A 19,526-nucleotide genomic window follows, 5' to 3' on the forward strand; every position below is an offset into this window, starting at 1 on the left:
AACAAACAAACTAGTTCAGTTAGAAAAAATATTGTTTTTTAATTTGATAAAAAGGAATATTAAAAATAAGTGCATTAGTCACAGTTGATAAAAATATATTGATACATATGTATTCACAAAACAGATTAAAAAGAGGTTAGATGGCATCCAGTCGACGCGTTTCGACATATACACTATGCCTTCATCAGGACTTTAACCATCAAAATTCTGTAAAACATAATCATAACATAATATTAATGTTATTAGATTCCTATCGTGACACAATTGCAACTGAACTAGTTAACAGTTTGTTACTCCATTCTATTGGTAAAAATATAATATTCATTCCATATTCCTGATGTACCGCTTTAATTAAACAACTAAACGACTAAACAACCTATGCACAGACATTGATCTCAAGAACAAGACATGACTTAATTTATGGATCTGGCGCTGATCTCAAAGACAGAACATGATATAATTTATGTTTACAAATCAGGCAGGATAGGTGTTAACCTATTCAAGGAGAACAACAAATTTTGATTCCACTAGAGACAAATGAAAAACATAGTACGGTTGTAAACTATCCTATTTTATAAACATATCTGGGGAAAAAATTGATGTGACTGATAATCATTATTGCATTTTTGCCACCATAACTGTATAAATGTTGGTACAGTTGTTAACAATACCTTCAATTTCAAAATGACTTGATACAATTTGCAAGAGACATATTCACAAAAATATATACATATGTCTGTCCCTAGACTGTGAATAGGACTCACTCATTCGTACTTGTTAAAACAGTAAAGGTAGAGGAAAGGATGAAACAGAGAAGAAAAAAGGAGGGAAGGATAGGTAATCAGGTATTTCCACATTTATAAGTAATTGAGTAGTCTCTTTTTAATTTCCTAGGTGTTACTAGATTACTTAACGATTGTCATTTTTAAGATTAATTAATGAGTCGTGTTCTTCTTTCGTGATATTGTATTTCGATTTAGGGACATATCTTAGGGCGTGATCTAGTTTTGCCAGGACAACTTTCTCAAACATAGCCATTTCTGGACCAAGTTGGTCCAATGATGGTGTGAATGTTGAGGGTAAGGCTACAATATTATTTGCAATATCTTCCTGTTCAATTTCTGATCTATCCATAAAGAATTTTTGAAGTCTTATTTTCCTAATATTACACTCTAATGTTCTGTGGTGCTGTTCAACCTGTTGACTGGAACCCACACTTTGAACATACAAAGTCCATTTTCAGGGTAAGGACGTTATAGGAATATTCTCCCTTTTTAAAATAAACCAACAATAGCAAGAAGACGACTACTAATGGAATCGCATAATTCACTCGTAGGTTTTGTGATCACGCCCTGGACTCCACCTTGTTTTTATATTATAGCCCAAATAGAAGAGAAGTGTAGCACCGCCCACGACCGCTGCCCACTGATACGAGTATTAGGTAAGAAAATATTAACTATGTGAATGGACCTTAGGTTATTATCTAGAAATAGGATACATCCATTCACGTGTCTACTACTAAACAGCACCATCTTATTTAAGGTTAAGTAATCTAGTAACACCTAGGAAATTAAAAAGAGACTACTCAATTACTTATAAATGTGGAAATACCTGATTACCTATCCTTCCCTCCTTTTTTCTTCTCTGTTTCATCCTTTCCTCTACCTTTACTGTTTTAACAAGTACGAATGAGTGAGTCCTATTCACAGTCTAGGGACAGACATATGTATATATTTTTGTGAATATGTCTCTTGCAAATTGTATCAAGTCATTTTGAAATTGAAGGTATTGTTAACAACTGTACCAACATTTATACAGTTATGGTGGCAAAAATGCAATAATGATTATCAGTCACATCAATTTTTTCCCCAGATATGTTTATAAAATAGGATAGTTTACAACCGTACTATGTTTTTCATTTGTCTCTAGTGGAATCAAAATTTGTTGTTCTCCTTGAATGGGTTAACACCTATCCTGCCTGATTTGTAAACATAAATTATATCATGTTCTGTCTTTGAGATCAACGCCAGATCCATAAATTAAGTCATGTCTTGTTCTTGAGATCAATGTCTGTGCATAGGTTGTTTAGTCGTTTAGTTGTTTAATTAAAGCGGTACATCAGGAATATGGAATGAATATTATATTTTTACCAATAGAATGGAGTAACAAACTGTTAACTAGTTCAGTTGCAATTGTGTCACGATAGGAATCTAATAACATTAATATTATGTTATGATTATGTTTTACAGAATTTTGATGGTTAAAGTCCTGATGAAGGCATAGTGTATATGTCGAAACGCGTCGACTGGATGCCATCTAACCTCTTTTTAATCTGTTTTGTGAATACATATGTATCATTATATTTTTATCAACTGTGACTAATGCACTTATTTTTAATATTCCTTTTTATCAAATTAAAAAACAATATTTTTTCTAACTGAACTAGTTTGTTTGTTGAATCTATTGTGTACTTTCCTTAGTGTATGCCTGGGATTGTTATTTTTCACATATTGTTTACCCTGTCCCAGGATATCTATCCTCATCAGGGGATCCTTGTTACCTACAGTCTACACTGGAGGAGATACATCGAAGACCTTTTTCTTGTTTGGAAAGGGTCAGAAGAATCAGTCAAGAGTTTTATTAAGAGACTTCAAGTTAACAGACTAAATTTAAAATTAAAATTCACTAGTACAATCCGTAATAGCGAAGTCAATTTCCTTGACCTAACAGTGTATGTTGAAAATTCAAAACTGCACACAAAACTGATCAGAAATCCGACAGCAGGGAACACACTGATCCATGTGGGAAGCTTCCACCCACAAACTATAATAAGAAGCATCCCTTATAGTGAAAGTTTAAGAGCGATCCATAATTGCAGTGACCAGAGTACACTTGAATCAGAGCTTACAACTTTGAGTTCACGCTTTCAAGAAAGGGGATACACACATGAAAATGTGCAGGGTTTAATACGTAAAGCCAAACAGCGTAGCAGAGAAGATATCCTGTTCAACAAAAATCATAAAGCGAAAAAATTAAAGGCACAGGTAAACCAAGTAAGGTCAATCACCCCTTACAACAGACAGCATAAGCAGGTCAGGAGCATTCTTAATCGGCACTGGCATCTTATCTGTAATGATCCCATACTGAAGCCGATGGTGTAGAAGAAACCAGCGATCACATTTAGAAGAGCACGCTCTTTTAAACATATGCTAGTTTCTAATATGCTTCCGCAACAAGAAGCATGAGGGCAAGGCTCAGCTTGGCTGAAAAAAAAATCAGACTTTATAAGATGTTCAAAGTGTAAGGCCTGTAAACATGGCATAAACACTCAGACCTACACGTTGGGCCTCTCGCAGAGAGAAAGAAAAAAAGATTAAAGGCTTTCTCTCCTGCAAAACAGAATTTGCGGTGTACATCCTTCAGTGTCCCTGTGGCCTGAAGGATGTAGGGAGCACAATCCATCCAGCTCATATTAGGATATTGCGCCATTTAAGGGCCATACGCAATGGAGACAAGACTTATCCAGTATCGCGTCATTTCGAATCACATCATGATAAGAACACAGCAGGACTTAGCTACTTCGTGATCGATGGCGTTCCTCCAAGCATTCGGGGAGGCAATCGAGAGAAGAAGCTAAGGAGTCTCGAATCATGCTATATTTTAGAGCTCAATACCCGTGTCCCGATGGGGCTAAATACAGAGGAGGACTTAATAACCCATCTCTGACGTTATTTTATAAGTAGCGTACAGTAGTAAGCAAAGATAAGGCAGCATTCCTATGAACGGTTTACATTTTTTGTTTTGTTGTATTTATTAGTGTTTTACACGTAGTCACTTTTTGCACTTTATTATTGGAAGTAGTATTTAAAACAGTAGCAGTAGAGGGAAGTATTGCCCACTGAGGCGATATTATACGATTTCTTATTACAATCAGGCAACCTTGAGGATGGCCAGCTGTGTAATTTACACATAATGTTGGGAGCCACGTAATTTAGTTGATTCAAATACAACTAATGGGCAGACGCATAAAATAGCGGTACATTAGCTAAATGGCGTAAGACATTATGTGGCAGCTTAGGTTTGAACCCCCAGCACAGACTGTTTTGGCTATTACTTTTTGAGAACAGAGCATGTTGCATAAAATGCCCTCTTGGGCTCTATGAGAGAACTGCTGTCGTGCTGCATGGTTAATATTAGCAATGCTAATGTGCGTGGACATTGTGTCAATTAAGTTGGTTGTTGAGGAGTACGTAGGTCAGGCTCAACTATGTAGTTTGTCACGCTGATATAAATGTCAGCGGTTAAGCTAAAACACGTTATAGCTAAATATCGCAATCAGATGCTAAAACTAGCAGCTTTGAAACCATGGGATATTGTTAGACCTGGCATCTTTGGTGTGGTTACCCCTATCTTTTTGCCTCTACCTCCTGTATTTTTGATGCTGTGCTGGATTTTGTTTTTGCTGGTTTAGATGCTTTGGACACTCTGCCACTGCTGATCCGTGTCGGAGTGTAAGCGCTCCCTGTGTAAATTGTTATTATGATTGGATATACATGATTGGCATATTTGTATCATCATTAAGTCCCTAGTAAAGTGCACTGGGTGTGCCAGGGCTGGTGATGACAAATGCTACTAGTGGGCCTGCAGCACTGATTGTGCCACCCACACGAGTAGCAATAAAATGGTGTCTCAGGCCTGCCACCGCAGTGCCTGTGTGCAGTCTGTGAACTGCCATGTCCTCCTGGTCAGTGTCCCCACTGACCGGGCCTAACCCTTCCCTTTTTGTGCACATTGGTCACCTCTATGGAAGGCCCAAGGTACTCCCCTGGGCAGGGTGCAGTGTATGTGAAAGGTAGAGCATGTACTGGTGGGGGTGACATGCTCTGGTAGTGAATTACAGCCATTTTAGTTTTTCACTATTGTATAGGCTAACATTGGGGATGCTGGCTACAGTGGCTACCAGCATATCTTCCCATAGGAACAAGATAGGACATAAAAGTCTGGTACCCCGGAACTCAGAATTTACTGACACATCTTTTAGGAAAGGTTGTTTTTAAATCCTGTGTTTGAGAATAGCACTTTTAGAAAGTTGCTGTTCTCTTGTCTGACCTTTTTGTGGGCCTTGGCCTGTTTGTGTATTGACTGTCTGGTTTGAGAGTGACAGGGGCTGGAGATTCCCCAGGAGACTGGCTGAGTCATCCCTAGGCTGAATGACTGCATTTGCAACTTGAGTGGTGGGAGGAGATAGCACCTGGGCCTGAATAGGGCTGTGCCTGCCTTCCACAATGCGGGCTCCACCTCCTGCTGGGCGGCTGACAACCCTGCCCCTCACTCTGAAAGGAAATGAGAAGCCAGAAAAACAAAGTGCTCAAGGAACACCCAGAACTGGTCCAGACCGGGCTCAGGGCTCACTTGCACAAAGAGAACAAAGACGTTTAGGGGTATAAGTACAGGACCCCTGACAACAGAAAATTAGATCATCCTGGAATCAAGAAGGAACCTCTGCCAAGGAGAAAGCTGAATCTGAAGAAGGAAGACTGTCCTGCTGTTACTCTGCTGGACTGACCTGCTGTTGCTTTGCTGCCAAGGAGAGGGGAAGGACTTTGCTGTTGTGCTGTGTCCCCGGTCTTGAAGGAATCTCCAAGGGCCTGAGAAGAGCTGGCTCCCTGTTTCTGAAGTCCCAGGAACAAAAGGACTTCACCCCCAGCTTCCCTGAACTCTGCTGAGAGAGTTCTGTCCTTCCTAGAGAGCTTGAGCCAGTTGTGGGGCCTCTGGAAGTTGTATCTGTGCTGGGAAGCAGGAAACTAAGATTGAGAGACTTTTGAAACTGAAAAGTTATCGCATCGCTCGCTGCGGAGCGCATCCCCGACAGTACGAAGAAATTCCCGCCGCTACGGAGGTCGAGATCGTCACAATGCCTGTTGCTGCTGCATAAGATGATGCATCCTTCAATTGCGGGAAAATCACCATCGCTGCGAGGGTCGTCGCAGAGCCTGTCGCTCCTGGGTGAGATCGCCGCACCGCTTGCTTGCGGAACGCATCACATCGCTGCGACCATCGTCGCAGATCATCGCATCGAGAAGCTGCGAGAGAGAGATCACTGTTGGATCGCGCATCATCGCCCTGGAGATCGTCGCAGCCCCTACGAGATCATCGCATCGTGCCTTTTCGAGAACAAACTTCCTACGGAACTTACGCACAGGAATCCATACAAGTGGCCTTCTTCCCCATACAGAGCGGATTCGTCACAACACACCCGCTGCTGCAGCGGGGTTGTCGCATCGCCTCCCCAAGGTCTCAGGAGCAACACATCGCTTGTTTTCCACCGAACCAGCTTCTGCTTTTGGAACTTTGTTGCAACTAAATGTACTGTCGACTAAACGTGATGCAACTGTGAACTTTTCACGCAACTGTGGATTATTTTAACGCAACCTAAAGAACTCTTTTGCAACCATATTCTTGAACTGTGTATGTTGGATTTTTGTCGTTTTGGTCTTGTGTAGTTTAGATTAAATACCTTTATTTTTCTAAACTGTTACGGAGTCAGTTTGTGGTGTTTTCACTGTGTTACTGTGAGTGTTGGTACAAATACTTTACACATTGCCTTCTGATTAGCCTTGACTGCTCATGCCAAGCTACCTAGTGGGTGAGCAGGGGTTATTTCAGAGGGTTTCCTCCTTACCCTGACTAGAAGCAAGGGTCCCTATTTGGACAGTGGTACCTACCTCTGCCAACTAGAGACCCCCAGTTCTAACTGATAATATTTGTGTAAATGCGTTTTTCTAAAAGAAATGTGTTTTTACTTAAATGCAGTTTGAAAAGCATGGCTGTATCTGCAAACTACGAGTCTGTTCTCTTATACATTCACTTTGTAGTTCAATCGTGTGATGTTCAATGTGCACAATGGTTTAAATGGCCGCCTAATGAACATGAAACTAACGGTGATCAAGCATGCTGGTTAGGCGAAACGCATCCGAAACAGCTGACACAATAAACTACTTGTGGCCAGAACTCGGTGTCGTCTATCCTTGTTTTGTGACGAGGGATTGGAGAATATATATATATATATTACCAGGAACACCTCCGATTGGGGAGCCCCCGACTCTTCAGGGCGGCCTCTTCAATCGGGCACGAAGATTCCCGGCAATACCACCAAAAAGAAGCACAACACAAGAGGCCCATTTCAGCGAACAGAGAGCATTTAACCTCATAAGTGCTGCGCCAGTCCAACGGCCGACGGCACCACTACCTCGGGAGTGCTGCCGTCGGCCGCTGGACGTTCCAACTGCGCCTGCGCAGTGGAACGTTCAGCACTGGAGCTGGATGTTCCATAGCTGCTAAGGCGTTAAGCTTCGTACACAGCAATCCTGTAGTCCCAACTAGTTTCGGCACATAGAGCCTTGGTCACGGGTAGGAAATAACAACCATAGTGTCGGTGCCTACGATTTTATAATGTTTCCTGGTCACCTGACTGTTCATAGCATTCAAATCCCAGAATGCACCAATCCATGCGGGTAAGTGCTGGAAAAGTTTGACATGTTAGCTGTTAGCAAAATGTACGATTCAGCACCCCGGTACATTCTTAATAATGAGAAATTAAAATCCAAGTGGTGAACAGGCAGGGTTCCTCTTAAAAGTACAATGCTGAAATGTCTACTGCTTGCTTTTCATGCCTCCGTAATCTAGTTTTCTGCTCTATGAAGCCATATAGTGAAGGGTGCACATGTAGTCTAGTTTTCTGCTGAATAAAGCCATATCATGATGGGTGCACATGTATTCTAGTTTTCTGCTGAATGAAGCCATACCATGAAGGGTGCAAATGTAGTTTAGTTTTCTGCTGAACGCAATTTTGTATGTTTTCATACCAACTACTTTACTCTGGGAGTTAGAAAGTGCAGTGTTATTGAAATTGAGTTTCTGCGCTTCTTTGCAAGAGAAAGTCATTAGCGGGTTGTTTCTAGCGATTTAAACAGGATCTGCTGAATGTGTATATATACTGTCCCTCGAGGCCGGAGTGCGGATCATTGGAGCCGTGGAGTCTCGGCGTCCTTTATAGCAGCATTAGAATCACAGGAGGCCGGCGGTGAGGCTCTAATTGTAGCGGCAGAGAGCTTCTCGTGCCCGGGGCTATCCCTCAGATTGGCGCCCATGATAGGTACTTGGGGGGAGGGGGGGCGGGTGCTGGGGAAAAAGGGCAGCGAGCAGCAGGGGTGGATTGGCAGGGTTTTAGACACTCCAGGGTGCTATCTAGTTTTTTCTTTCTGTGCAGTCCAGGAATTCAAGCTTACTGGGAGATTCCTTACAGTTTCCCTGCAAACAATCTGATCTTGGAAGGGTCCTCCTATTCAATGGAGTTGCCCAATCCGTGGGATCAAGGGTGATGTCCGGTTCAGACAAAAAAGTGCCAAAATGCCCTTTTAAAGAAGTAGGTTTTTAAAGTGTTTACTGAACTGAAAGAAGATGAACTCATAAACAAAGTCTAGCTAATTTCACAGGAGCAGGACCATAACTATCAGAGCTTTAATCAATGCTTCTGATACCTGGAGTTATTTTAGTAGGAGCAGATAGCATTTCTGGATAACAGATTTCTAATGGGTAGTGTGTGACCATTTCTTATATGTAGCAAGTGCCTCTACAATAAAAGGCTGCATGTATGGGACACAAATCCTGGAACTGGTTGTTTTACTGCTTCAGAATATTAAGGTGGGGCATCGGTGCCAGGGTGACGTGGTTGTGTTTTATTTTTTAGGAATAGTCTACATGCCAAGTTCTGGATCACTAGCAGTTCAACATTTGTGCTTCTTCTAGGTCCTTAACTGCATTTAACATATTACGAGTAAAAATGCCAGAATTATTGGAATAAGAACCCATATGTATTTTGCAAGCCGCTAGCCTTCTCGACTTTTGTGTGCTGCACAATACACAAGGCGAACAGGAGGATTAGTGCAGGCTCAAAACTGGGGGAACTGAAAAAAGCAAGGTTAACAGTCACTGCTCCTTGGCAACACAACTAACTCTGAAAAGCACAGCAATTGCTTAAAGTGCGTAAACTATTCACCTGAAGATAGCACTGTGTGATTATTTCGTCAACAAAGTTCAGAAGTAGAAAAAACTTCTCTGAAGGACCAGTACCCACTGCATGACAGGTTTCATACGTTCAGAAAATTGCAATTTCTGGCAGCTGTCCTTCAAAGCACTGGAAAAAGCACATTCAATTGACCCGCGCGAGACAAGTCATCTCCACTTGGAGCATCTGTCACTGGGCCGGTGACAATGACAATGGCGAGGTGACAGGGCCTAGAGAGGTGAGCTATCTTGTACCAGTAACGTCAGGCCTGACTAGCAGGTATTAAGTTACCAACCAAGCACACAAGGGGGCTTGTTGCTTTTCAGTAGCAGGCTTGTGACCTCTAGAGGCATGAGCCTTCTAATGAAAAGAAATAAATCAATTAGATGTCGGCCTATAAGGAGATTAATAAATAGGTATTTCACAGTGACACTCGCACTACCTAAATCTGCGGGCCCAGAAAAGCTCTGCCTAGTATTGTGCGCATTCTTACTCGCACACAAAACACTTTAGGCCTCATTTATGACTTTTTGCCGTAGGGAAGCGCAGCAGGCCTTCCTGCTGCGCTTCCCTACGGCAAAAGAAAAGGGCAGAAATGCGCCGTATCTATAAGATACGGCGCATTCCTGTCCTTTTCCCCTGCGCCAGCGCACAATGGGCAGCCTGCGCCAGCGCAGGCACCCTTGCACAATGGTGCAAGAGTGCCTGCATTGCGGGGAAGAATATTTTTGTACAGGAAGGGAAACCTTTCTGTACAAAAATAATCACAAGAGGCTTTTCCTCTTTCTATGTGTGCTGAAGAATGCAGCACACATAGAAAAAGGAAATACGAGGAGAAATAAAGACATTTCTCCCTGTTGCGCCTCCCTTACGCCTCCCCTGGGGAGGCGTAAGTTTTTGGCACTGCTTCAGAGTTACGATTTCTCGTAAATCTGGGGCAGTGTCAAAAGGCCATGGATGTTGCTGGGAACGCCTCCAGCAACACCCATTGCACGCCCCTTGAACGCAGAACACTGCGTTAAAGGGGCTGATATTTATCAGGCAGCAGAACGCCACAAAAACTGGCGTACTGCTGCCTGATAAATACCACGCAGGCTTCTGCGCCACGGAACTTCATGAAAAGTGAAGTTCCGATGATGCAAGGGGCCTCATAAATGAGGCCCTTTGTCCTATAATAAAAAAACAATACACACTAGCAGAGCAGGCCCTACCATAAATCAAGCTGCCACCGTCAGCACCCTTAAGCATCATGTGGCACCTGCAAACACGACCCGTTCTTTGTTGGGTTGTGAGAAAGGGAGGGGTTCCAGTAGGAGAAAACTGTGATAACTTAGGCAAAATAGCACTTACTTTTGATTGTGGCACCAGCAGTATTCACATGAATGCTTTACATACACCCGGTCCATGAGTAAGACAGAAGACTTACGGCCCGGTCGGGGATCTCGTAGCAGTGGTGGTCGACCTAAAACTAAGTAAGACTGCTGCTGTTTTTAATCTTTGTGGACTGTCTGCTGCAAATCACCCTTCACTGCAGAGACTCCACTAAAGAGAGCGTGTGGTGGTGGCATGCGTTACTGGTATATTTAAGCCGTACAGCTCAGGGGCTGGCCAAAAAAGAGGCACCCTGCCGTCATTGGTAGCGCTTTCGCACACTACAAGATTGACGGCCCTGGGACCCACATGCACTGTACGCTGTGCGCTGCACCACCACTAAGCTAGGTGGTTCAGCATTTGCAAGCATGTGCACTTGCACTTACGTGCATGTGTGCAGTGCTGCTCAGCGACAGCGGCACGTGTGGGTGTGGGAGATGGTGGGTGACCGTGAACATCACACAGTGTCCCTAACAAAATCCTTGACTGGCCACAGGCCACCAGTGCCCCGCAGCCGCCGCCCGCAAAATAGTGCCGCCAGGGGCGGACCGACCCCACCCCCACCTCCCTTCCCCCCCAGCTACGCCACTGAGGCACTGGAGAGCGGGTGGTGCAGCAGCAAAAGGAGATCAGTGGGGGAGCGCACTAGGCAGTGGCAGTTGCCTCAGTACTGAAGTGCCGGGGAGGAACGGGGGGGAGGGAATAATTATTAAATAAAAAATACTTACCTGAGTATGCGGAGGCCGCCTCTTCTCTGGCTCTCCTCGATTTCCAGCATGCACTGTGGCACAGGCTCCACTCCCAATCCTGATGCTGCTCTTTTGATATGAGAGCAGCTCTAGGATAGGTCTCTGCGGTGTGGTTCACGCTCAGACAGTGCCTAGGCACCTGTGGCGTTTCTCCAACCCAGCTGTGTAACACAGCTGGATTGGAGAAACCTAAATGTGCATGTCAGTTTGGCAGGGCCAAACAGGCATGCGCACTTACACTGCGTCTACCACTCTACACTGTTGTGCCAGGCTCTTCCTCATCCTACACTGCTGGCATCAGCTCAGTCAGTCAGCTGTCATTTGCTAGACCGCTGACTGGCTGACCAGTGGGGCGATGCTTCTCCACCATTACTGAGGAGCTGCCCCTGGGACTAGGCACAAGCATTGTGGGGCCTCCTGGTGCACAGAAGAGAGGCTAGTGGCTAGTGCTGAGAGCCTAGTGCGTCTTGTGGTCAGGGGCCTGCCTGTTTTCACCCTGGTGGACTTGGTTTTTTTTGGTCGTGCATTTCCTGTATTATGTATCCAGTATTGCAACTATTTTACCCCTGTATGACCTCTGGTTTGGGTTCTCTGTGTAATCACCCGATTGCTGTCACTGCTCATCATTATGGCATTACCACTATTGAATATTAGTTTTATACCCTTACCTATAGATTCTTTAGCTTTTTTCAGCAGTTCCACCTCTCTAATGTACGGTGTTTAAAGAACTTAGGACGGTAAGGGCAAGGATTATGATAAGGGTTATCCTCTTGGGGGTGGGGGGGGGCACAACCTGTGGTCATTGTCCCAGCCCCACCCACCTTTCTTTCTGGACCTTGTGTTGGTGCTTGGTCCCGACTACTGAGCCAGCGATTTGACCGGTATTTCGAAGCACTGGCTTAGCCCCAGAGGTAGGGTGGCGGGGGGAAAGATTGTGAAAAGGTGCAGTGGTGACTAGCATGCACTCAGAGGTGCTTGGGGAACCACCGTTTAACCTACCCCTTCAGTTTAACCTATCCCTTCAGCACACTGCCCGGTTTTAGATACATTTGAGGCTGCAACCCTAGGGGGACCATTGGAGGAGCTGTTAGAAGCTCTCATATGGGAGATTTGATAGGCATGGATTGCTGGAGGAAAGCTGCTGCTGGCTTCGATGGTATATCTGTGCGAGAGAATTTTACTGTGGTAATTCATGCCTCTGTTAAACCAGCGAATGAGGATTCTCTTGATCCCCTGGTTACCTTTGACGCTTGCGCTCTGATACCTACAGGTAAAGCCAGTGCTTTTTAATCCTTTTGATGTACCTTTTAATGCAATGTTTCCCCTGGTTTTGCGCTCTGATACTTCTGGGTCTAGATAGCGCTATATAACCTTTCCAAATCAAATAATCTAAAACTGTTTTTTCCTGAACGCTGAGACCTGAGCAACATGGCTGATGACCAGTGGAGCTACCTGACAGCAAATGAGGAGATGGGCCCTGGTTTCCCCCTTGACCGTCACCTACCCAGCTGGACATTGGGCATTGTTCTTCCTCGTCTCCCCGCTATTACTCCTTCCTCAACCCCTTATTTGAATTCTTGAAACATTGTTTATGTGTACTGTACTTTACTATGCTATTTTAACTGATGTAACCTGTAACATAACGATTCTAAATGTAAAGCGCTCTGATACCCTCTTGGGTCAAGTTCGCGCTATATAAAACTTTATAAATAAATAAATAAATGCAAGTTGTGACTTTGATGGTGTCGCCACTGGTCACACAAGGAGAGTCCTTCATGAACGGTGCTAGCTGAGATATGTGAGCAATAGCGGTGTATGGCTAGACTGCACGGGGTGAAAGTTTGATCAAAGACTGAGGGTGGTGGGGGGCAGAGTGGGCTTTGTTATGTCAATATGTGATGAGTCCGGAACTGTGAGTCATGCGAACCGTCAATGTAATTGATGGGCCTATTGCACCTAATGTCCCCGCTGCCCTTGTTGCCCAAAATCTGCCCTCAATACGAATAATCTCTGCCTCTTCCAGTTACAGAGCTAATCAAGAAGTGCAGGGGGATTCGATTCGAAATGCAGCAAGCTTAGTAACTCCTACTGTGCATCTTCCAATGTCTAAGGGGAAGCAGAAACTGAAGCAGAGTTGCAATCGTCCTTATGGGACTTTGTTACGAAGCATTTCAAAACAAAGAGCCAGACAATCGAGACGATTGAGGTGATGGACAATGACAATGAGGCAACGATGCTGATGGAACATAGAATGGAGGTCGAACCAGAAGAAACCACAGTGGAGACCACCATTCCTGACTATTGGTCATTAGTAACTCGGCCCTTGGATGTAAGCTGCCCTATTAGTAAATGCTGGATGGATAATGTCCACTCTCTACCTAAGGTCTTTGAGAGATGAAACGTTGTTGAGACCATGAAGTATTATGATGATGTACCACAGAGTGTATTCCAGAGTGGGGGAGGTTCTTCTAGAACAGATAAGTACTCAGATCCGTTAAATCGTTAAAAACACCTAAATTCAAAGGTATCTGAGGTTATCCAAAATGTCATTCTTGTTGAAAGGGTGAATGTTGCTGGGACTGTCTACCCTCTTGCTGGTAGTGCCTGTTTGGGGCCAGGAGTGGGGGAGCTATCAAGCTTTTGTAGTCGGGCGGAGGAGTGTTGAATGCGCCGGGAGGTTTCATAGGGTTAAAAACCTCAAGATCATAGTCTTCATCAAAATTTGTGAGGGAAGGTGGGGCAGGCTTAGTCTAGAATAAACCCCCTCCAAACTGTGGGGATAATTATCCTTGGGCCTGAGGAGCCGGGTGCAGGATTAAAGAGGGAAAGCTTTTGATGACAAAATTAGTAAGTGCATTCTGTGAATACCAAAAGTAGTAAGTTTAGGATTTTGTCTTAAATTCATTCTGTGAATCGGCCCCAAAGTGTGTGGAGGGCACCCATTAAGCAAACTTCTAAGTTGCCTTCCAAAGCAGCACCTATGGAGTGGTGTGGCTCTCTGGTTAGAGGTGGCAGACCCGTAAGCAGAGAATGGCCCGGGACCAGGGTTCAATCCCCGACGCGGCAGGGTCTTGGACCAGGGTCAAACGGACTTGATAATTCTCACCTCGGTGCCTACTCTACCCAGTGAACACACTCAGCAACTCTGGGCATTAAGCTTGCCTCATCTCTACAACGGCCCCTCACAGACACCGGGGATGCCTGGTTTCACCTTGGATATACCCAGAAAGGGACCATCTCACAGGGAGGGGGCTTGCAAGATAGGAACAGCAAAATAGGAACATGAAGAGCGACACACCATATGGTGGAGGAAACAAATTGGAGGAGTTAAAAAAGAAGAAATTGGAGGAAAGCATTATAGAGCGACCTCCTTTTAAATTTGCATCCCTAAATAGTAAAACTGGTAAGAGAGAAGTCCAGGCAGGTTAAAAAAATCCCCACCTAAACCAGGTAGGGTAAGACACCAGCCTAGGACCCAGCTGCAACCACAATTTAAGAGGAAGATGCAGCTCTCTCAAAGCCATCCTTGAAACTGTGCCAGACGTTTAAGCACTTTTGCAAACAAAGATAGGTTAAAGAACATTTCCTCAAAGGGCTTGGTATTGGCGGGCCTTACACAGTAGCAGGTGTGGAGTTAAAGTGTGCACTGTTTGCCGCTGAGGAGTCGAGGTGCTAAAGGTTCACCGCCTGCTTTGGAAGCTAACGGCATCCGCCTACATGATTGTGCTGAGATAGATTGGGAGAGTGCCTCATGCAAGCTCCATTAGTAGCGGAACATAGTGGGCTAAAGTACAATCAGTTCATTTCAACTAGGCCCCTGGGTGTAGGTCAGAAAGTTACTGTTGGAAGGAGCTGATGGGAACTGGACGGGTCGCAAGATAAAATAGTGACTGGCACGTTCCAAAAGGACAACGCTTTATTTAGGACAAATCAAACTTGGAGTTATAGAGGAGTGGATGAGATTGATTGGTAGGAGCCTGGCAATCCATAGGCAGGATGTGCCTTGGTTTGGACCATTCATGGGTTTAACAGCTAGATTCATGAAGCCAAATTGTGATCGCAGTAGCTGCGAATAAGTAATTGCGATCACAATTTGAATAAAAGGAATTCATGACAGTGTAATCTCCAAAAATGCGAATTCGCTGAAGAAAAATTGCGATTTCGCAAATAAATTCGCAGAATCCTGGAAGAAGCCCATTTGCGAATCTGAAATTGCGAGAAACCATGGAATCTGCTAAATCGCAAAACAATCGCAATCGCTATTCATGAAAAATCGCAAAAGGCGAAAATCCCGAAAATCGCTATTTGCGACGCGCAATTTAAGGAGAACCCAAACCAGGTGATAACCAGTTAGGAAAAAAAATATTTTTTTCAAAAAAACGTTTACAAACTACCAACAGGTGCAGGCCTGACCAAACACACTTAAGGAAATGCAGCTGGCGCATGAGGACTCTCACAATGCCAGGGAGCAAATTTACGCTAAGTACCGCCTGAATGGGGCAATGATCATCAAGCTGATCCGGGACCTAGACCCCCTGATGCAGCACCCAACAAGGAGGACCAATGCCGTGCCCACCCTTGTCCAGGTATTGTGCAGCATGCACCTTCTGGCCTCCGGAAGCTTCCAGGGGATAGTCGCTGTTGCAGGGGGGACAGTAGCGGTCGGCAGTAGGTGTTTCTATAGGGCGGTGACGTGGGCAGGAGGAGGGGCAGGGTGGGGGGAAATAATGTATGGATTACGGAGTTTTACAGGTAAGTAAACATTTAAATACATAAAACGAATTTCGTTGCGCACACTGCATCACCAAATGTGATGCAGTGCGCGCAACGAAATTCGTTTTATGTATTTAAATGTTTACTTACCTGTAAAACTCCGTAATCCATACATTATTTCCCCCCACCCTGCCCCTCCTCCTGCCCACGTCACCGCCCTATAGAAACACCTACTGCCGACCGCTACTGAGGGGGGATATTCCAGCCCACCATGTCCCGCTGCCTAAGGAGTTTCCTGGAAGCTATGCTGACCCGGCTACACCACTACATCTCAATCCCGACCAGCCGACAGGACTTGAATGACACCAAGCTACAATTTTACAACGTAGCACAATTTCCACATGTAATAGGATGCATTGACTGTACCCACATCCACATCTGCCCACCAGCACAAACGGAACACATGTATCGCAACTGAAGTCCTACCACTCTCTCAACATCCAGATGGTGTGCAATGCTAAGACAATTATCACGGACATAGTGGTACAGTACCCGGGGAGCACACATGACTCCTTCATATTCCGGCACAGCGGCATTCACACACGACTGGCCAGGGGAGACTTTGGGGAAGGACACCTACTAGGTAAGTACACTTGCCCCACAATAGTACACTGTGATAATGTAGCTGCGCTGAACAGGCACTCACCCTCTGCTCCTATCATTCAGGTGACAGCGGCTACGCTCTCCGTGAGTACCTCCTCACCCCATACCTCAACCCTGCAACACCACAGCAACGGCGTTACAATGCTGCACGAATACGCACAAGAAATTGCATTGAGAGGACATTTGGCCTTTTGAAGAGCAGATTCCGCATTCTGCACAAGACTGGTGGAGCCATCAAATACGAGCCGGAGGTCTGCTGCCGCATCGTGGCCGTGTGTGCAATCTTCCACAACATTGCTACCAAGCGCAGGATACCTGTAGATATCTCTGGCAGTGAGTCAGAAGGGGATAACCGACCACCTGCACATGTGCATCATGCACGTGGGGAGAATCCTCCAGAAGGACACAGGCGCCGTAACCAAATCAGTATGAACTATTTCTAGTGCACCCACTCCCCACACCCATACTTCACTCATGCATGACAATAGTAATAATGACATGAGTCAGATTAAGTTAGACAGAATATTTGTTATTTTTATAGCACAATAAAGTGGGGATTCCCCAAACTGTTACATGATTGCCATATTGCGTCATATGACCCATGTTCTTGAGGAGGGCATGCTTGTAGCAGCAGCATGGCCCCTCATGGTACTAATCAAATCTTCAATGCCGCCTCCGGGCAGATGCTCCCAACCTTCTTTCCACATCCTCCTCCTGAATCAGCCGTGAGGCAGCAGAGGGCCTGCTGCTGCGGCGGGGTGCTACCACCAGTGGCACGGATTGGCTACTATGGCTGGAATTAGCTTCACTAGTGTCGCCATCCCCCCGCCTGGCCATGGCCAGTTGCCTGCATGCCCTGTACTGCTGTTGCCACTTGCTCCAGAGCTCTTGTGACGTCCTGACAGCACTGGCCCATTTGGACCTGCATGGCCAAGGAGCGTCGTGAGAGCTGGGAGGTCGCAATGCCAATAATATAATTGGACCGCGTGTATGCTGACAGGCAGGTCAGCAGCTGCCGGTGTCTGCACCGGTTGATGTCCCACTGGCTGTACATGGCCTGGGTGTTGGTCTCCGTAGCAGCTGTCATCCTCTCCATGCGGTCTGACATCTGACCAACATTCCTGGCGGTCTTGTTCAGCTGGAGATGTATAGCCGCGAGATGACGGGCTTGTGTCTGGTGGACGTGGAGCATACGGCGCTCAATAGAGAGCCCACCTGGCCCACGTTCAATCCCCTGCCAGCGCGGGAAGTGGTATTGCGCTGCTCCCTCACCAGTCCGCTTGACTGGCTCCTCACAGCCGCAGGGCGGCAGGTTTGTCGGCGTGCTGCTGTTGTCAGCCCCACTGGTGGTTGTGTCACTCGCTGTGGTGCTGCTGTGCCTGTTGGCGCAGAGGTGGCACTGTTCACAGGGTCAGGTGGTGGTATGACCGCTGGTGCGGCAGGTTGCCCTGATGGTCCTGGCTGTGGGGATAGATGTAAGTCTCCCTCAGTGTCCTCTGTTATATCCTCAATTTGCAGGGCATCGCTGTCCGTACTGGGGACTTCAGCCCCACCTGTGAAGTAAAGTGGACGTTGATTAGTGACATGTTTCTTCCACATTTAAGCTTCCTACATGCATGCAGGCTACCATTCCCTGACTCGCTGCAGGATTGACTCTCACTAAATAGGTCTGGCTGTATGGGGCTAGATGGTAATTGTGGTCAGACTACATGTCCCACAATGCAATAGCGCTTTTGTGGTGTGCTTTGGCTGCATGACTGGGGTTTGAAATGGGATGATCTGGAGTCATGGCCATTGTTAGGGGACAGGGGGTTGCAGTCTCATGGCACTTACCTTGTGTATCTTGGGTGAGTCGGGAGGAGTCCAGCTGGATCACCCCCACGCATGCCTGTGGATTAATGGTGTCCTCTACTCTGTCCTCGAGTGGTGTGTTTGGTGGGACAGTGGGCTCCCCTCCACCTGTCGCAACACGCTCCCCCAGCCTCTTTGCGATCTTCTCCCTTGCCCGCCCTCTGAGGTCGTACCCCCACAGAATTCACTTTTGCGTGGATGCGCACCCACATCCTCCTTTTATCGGCCTCAGGCACCCTTCTCGAGTCTTTACCGAAGAGGCGGTTGTGGTCCTTGCAAACACCCTCTATCAGATATTCGAGCTCTTGCTCGGAAAATTTAATTTTCCTTTTTCTTCCTGTGGAAGTTTCACCTACAGCTTCCTGTGACATGTTGTGCACTGGGGTGTCTCCTGGATTTCACCTGTAGGCACTCTGGAGGGGAGCTCTGGCAAAGCTGCTTCCACTTCAGGCTCTCACTGCTGAATGAGGGTGGAACCTGCCTACTTCCTGGTTGTGATGTCATCACTGTGCTCGAAATGCAACTTCCCGTTTTTGCGATCCCTCAATTAGCGAGATCGCAATTTGCGATTTCGGTAATTGCGAGATTGCAATTTTAACACGGGTATCGGCCGATTCTGCGATTTTTTCCCGATTTTAGGAAACTCGCAATCGGCGATTGGGGCCGATTGCGAATCGCCTTTTTTCTCGCAAATTTTCATGAATGCCATTCTGCGATTTCTAAATTGCGATTCCCTTTTTCTCGCAATTTAGGAATCGCAGAATTTGACATTGATGAATCTGGCTGTGTATCCTTTATGAAAGTAGGAAATTATAGAGAATTCCTAAACAAGTACCCTGTATTGTTCCTCCAGTAAACCTGGCTGATAGAGTGCCCGGTAGTTGAGGGTTTTATACCTTTAACACAGAATGCCAAGGTTTTGACCAGAGTAAGAGTCGAAGGTAGACTATTAACTTTGGTATCAGTTCTCCGTCGCAGTAAACAAACAACGCTGCAAACTGCTTGTGCATGGGTGCTTGCCTGTTCAATTGACGTTGCATAATTTTCCATTATAGAGTTTTATATAGCACAGACTTGACCCGAATCAGGTATCAGAGCGCTTTACATAGCAC

General features: G+C 45.7%; 1 protein-coding gene across 1 annotated transcript in view; it reads left to right on the top strand.

The window, feature by feature from the left end:
- PRKCG (protein kinase C gamma) overlaps positions 1–19,526 on the top strand; it is a 1,238,195-nt gene that overhangs the window by 730,788 nt on the left and 487,881 nt on the right. The window lies entirely within an intron of this gene.

This window comes from Lissotriton vulgaris, chromosome 7 (genome assembly GCF_964263255.1).
Source record: "Lissotriton vulgaris chromosome 7, aLisVul1.2, whole genome shotgun sequence".
In the NCBI taxonomy this organism is placed as follows: domain Eukaryota; kingdom Metazoa; phylum Chordata; class Amphibia; order Caudata; family Salamandridae; genus Lissotriton; species Lissotriton vulgaris.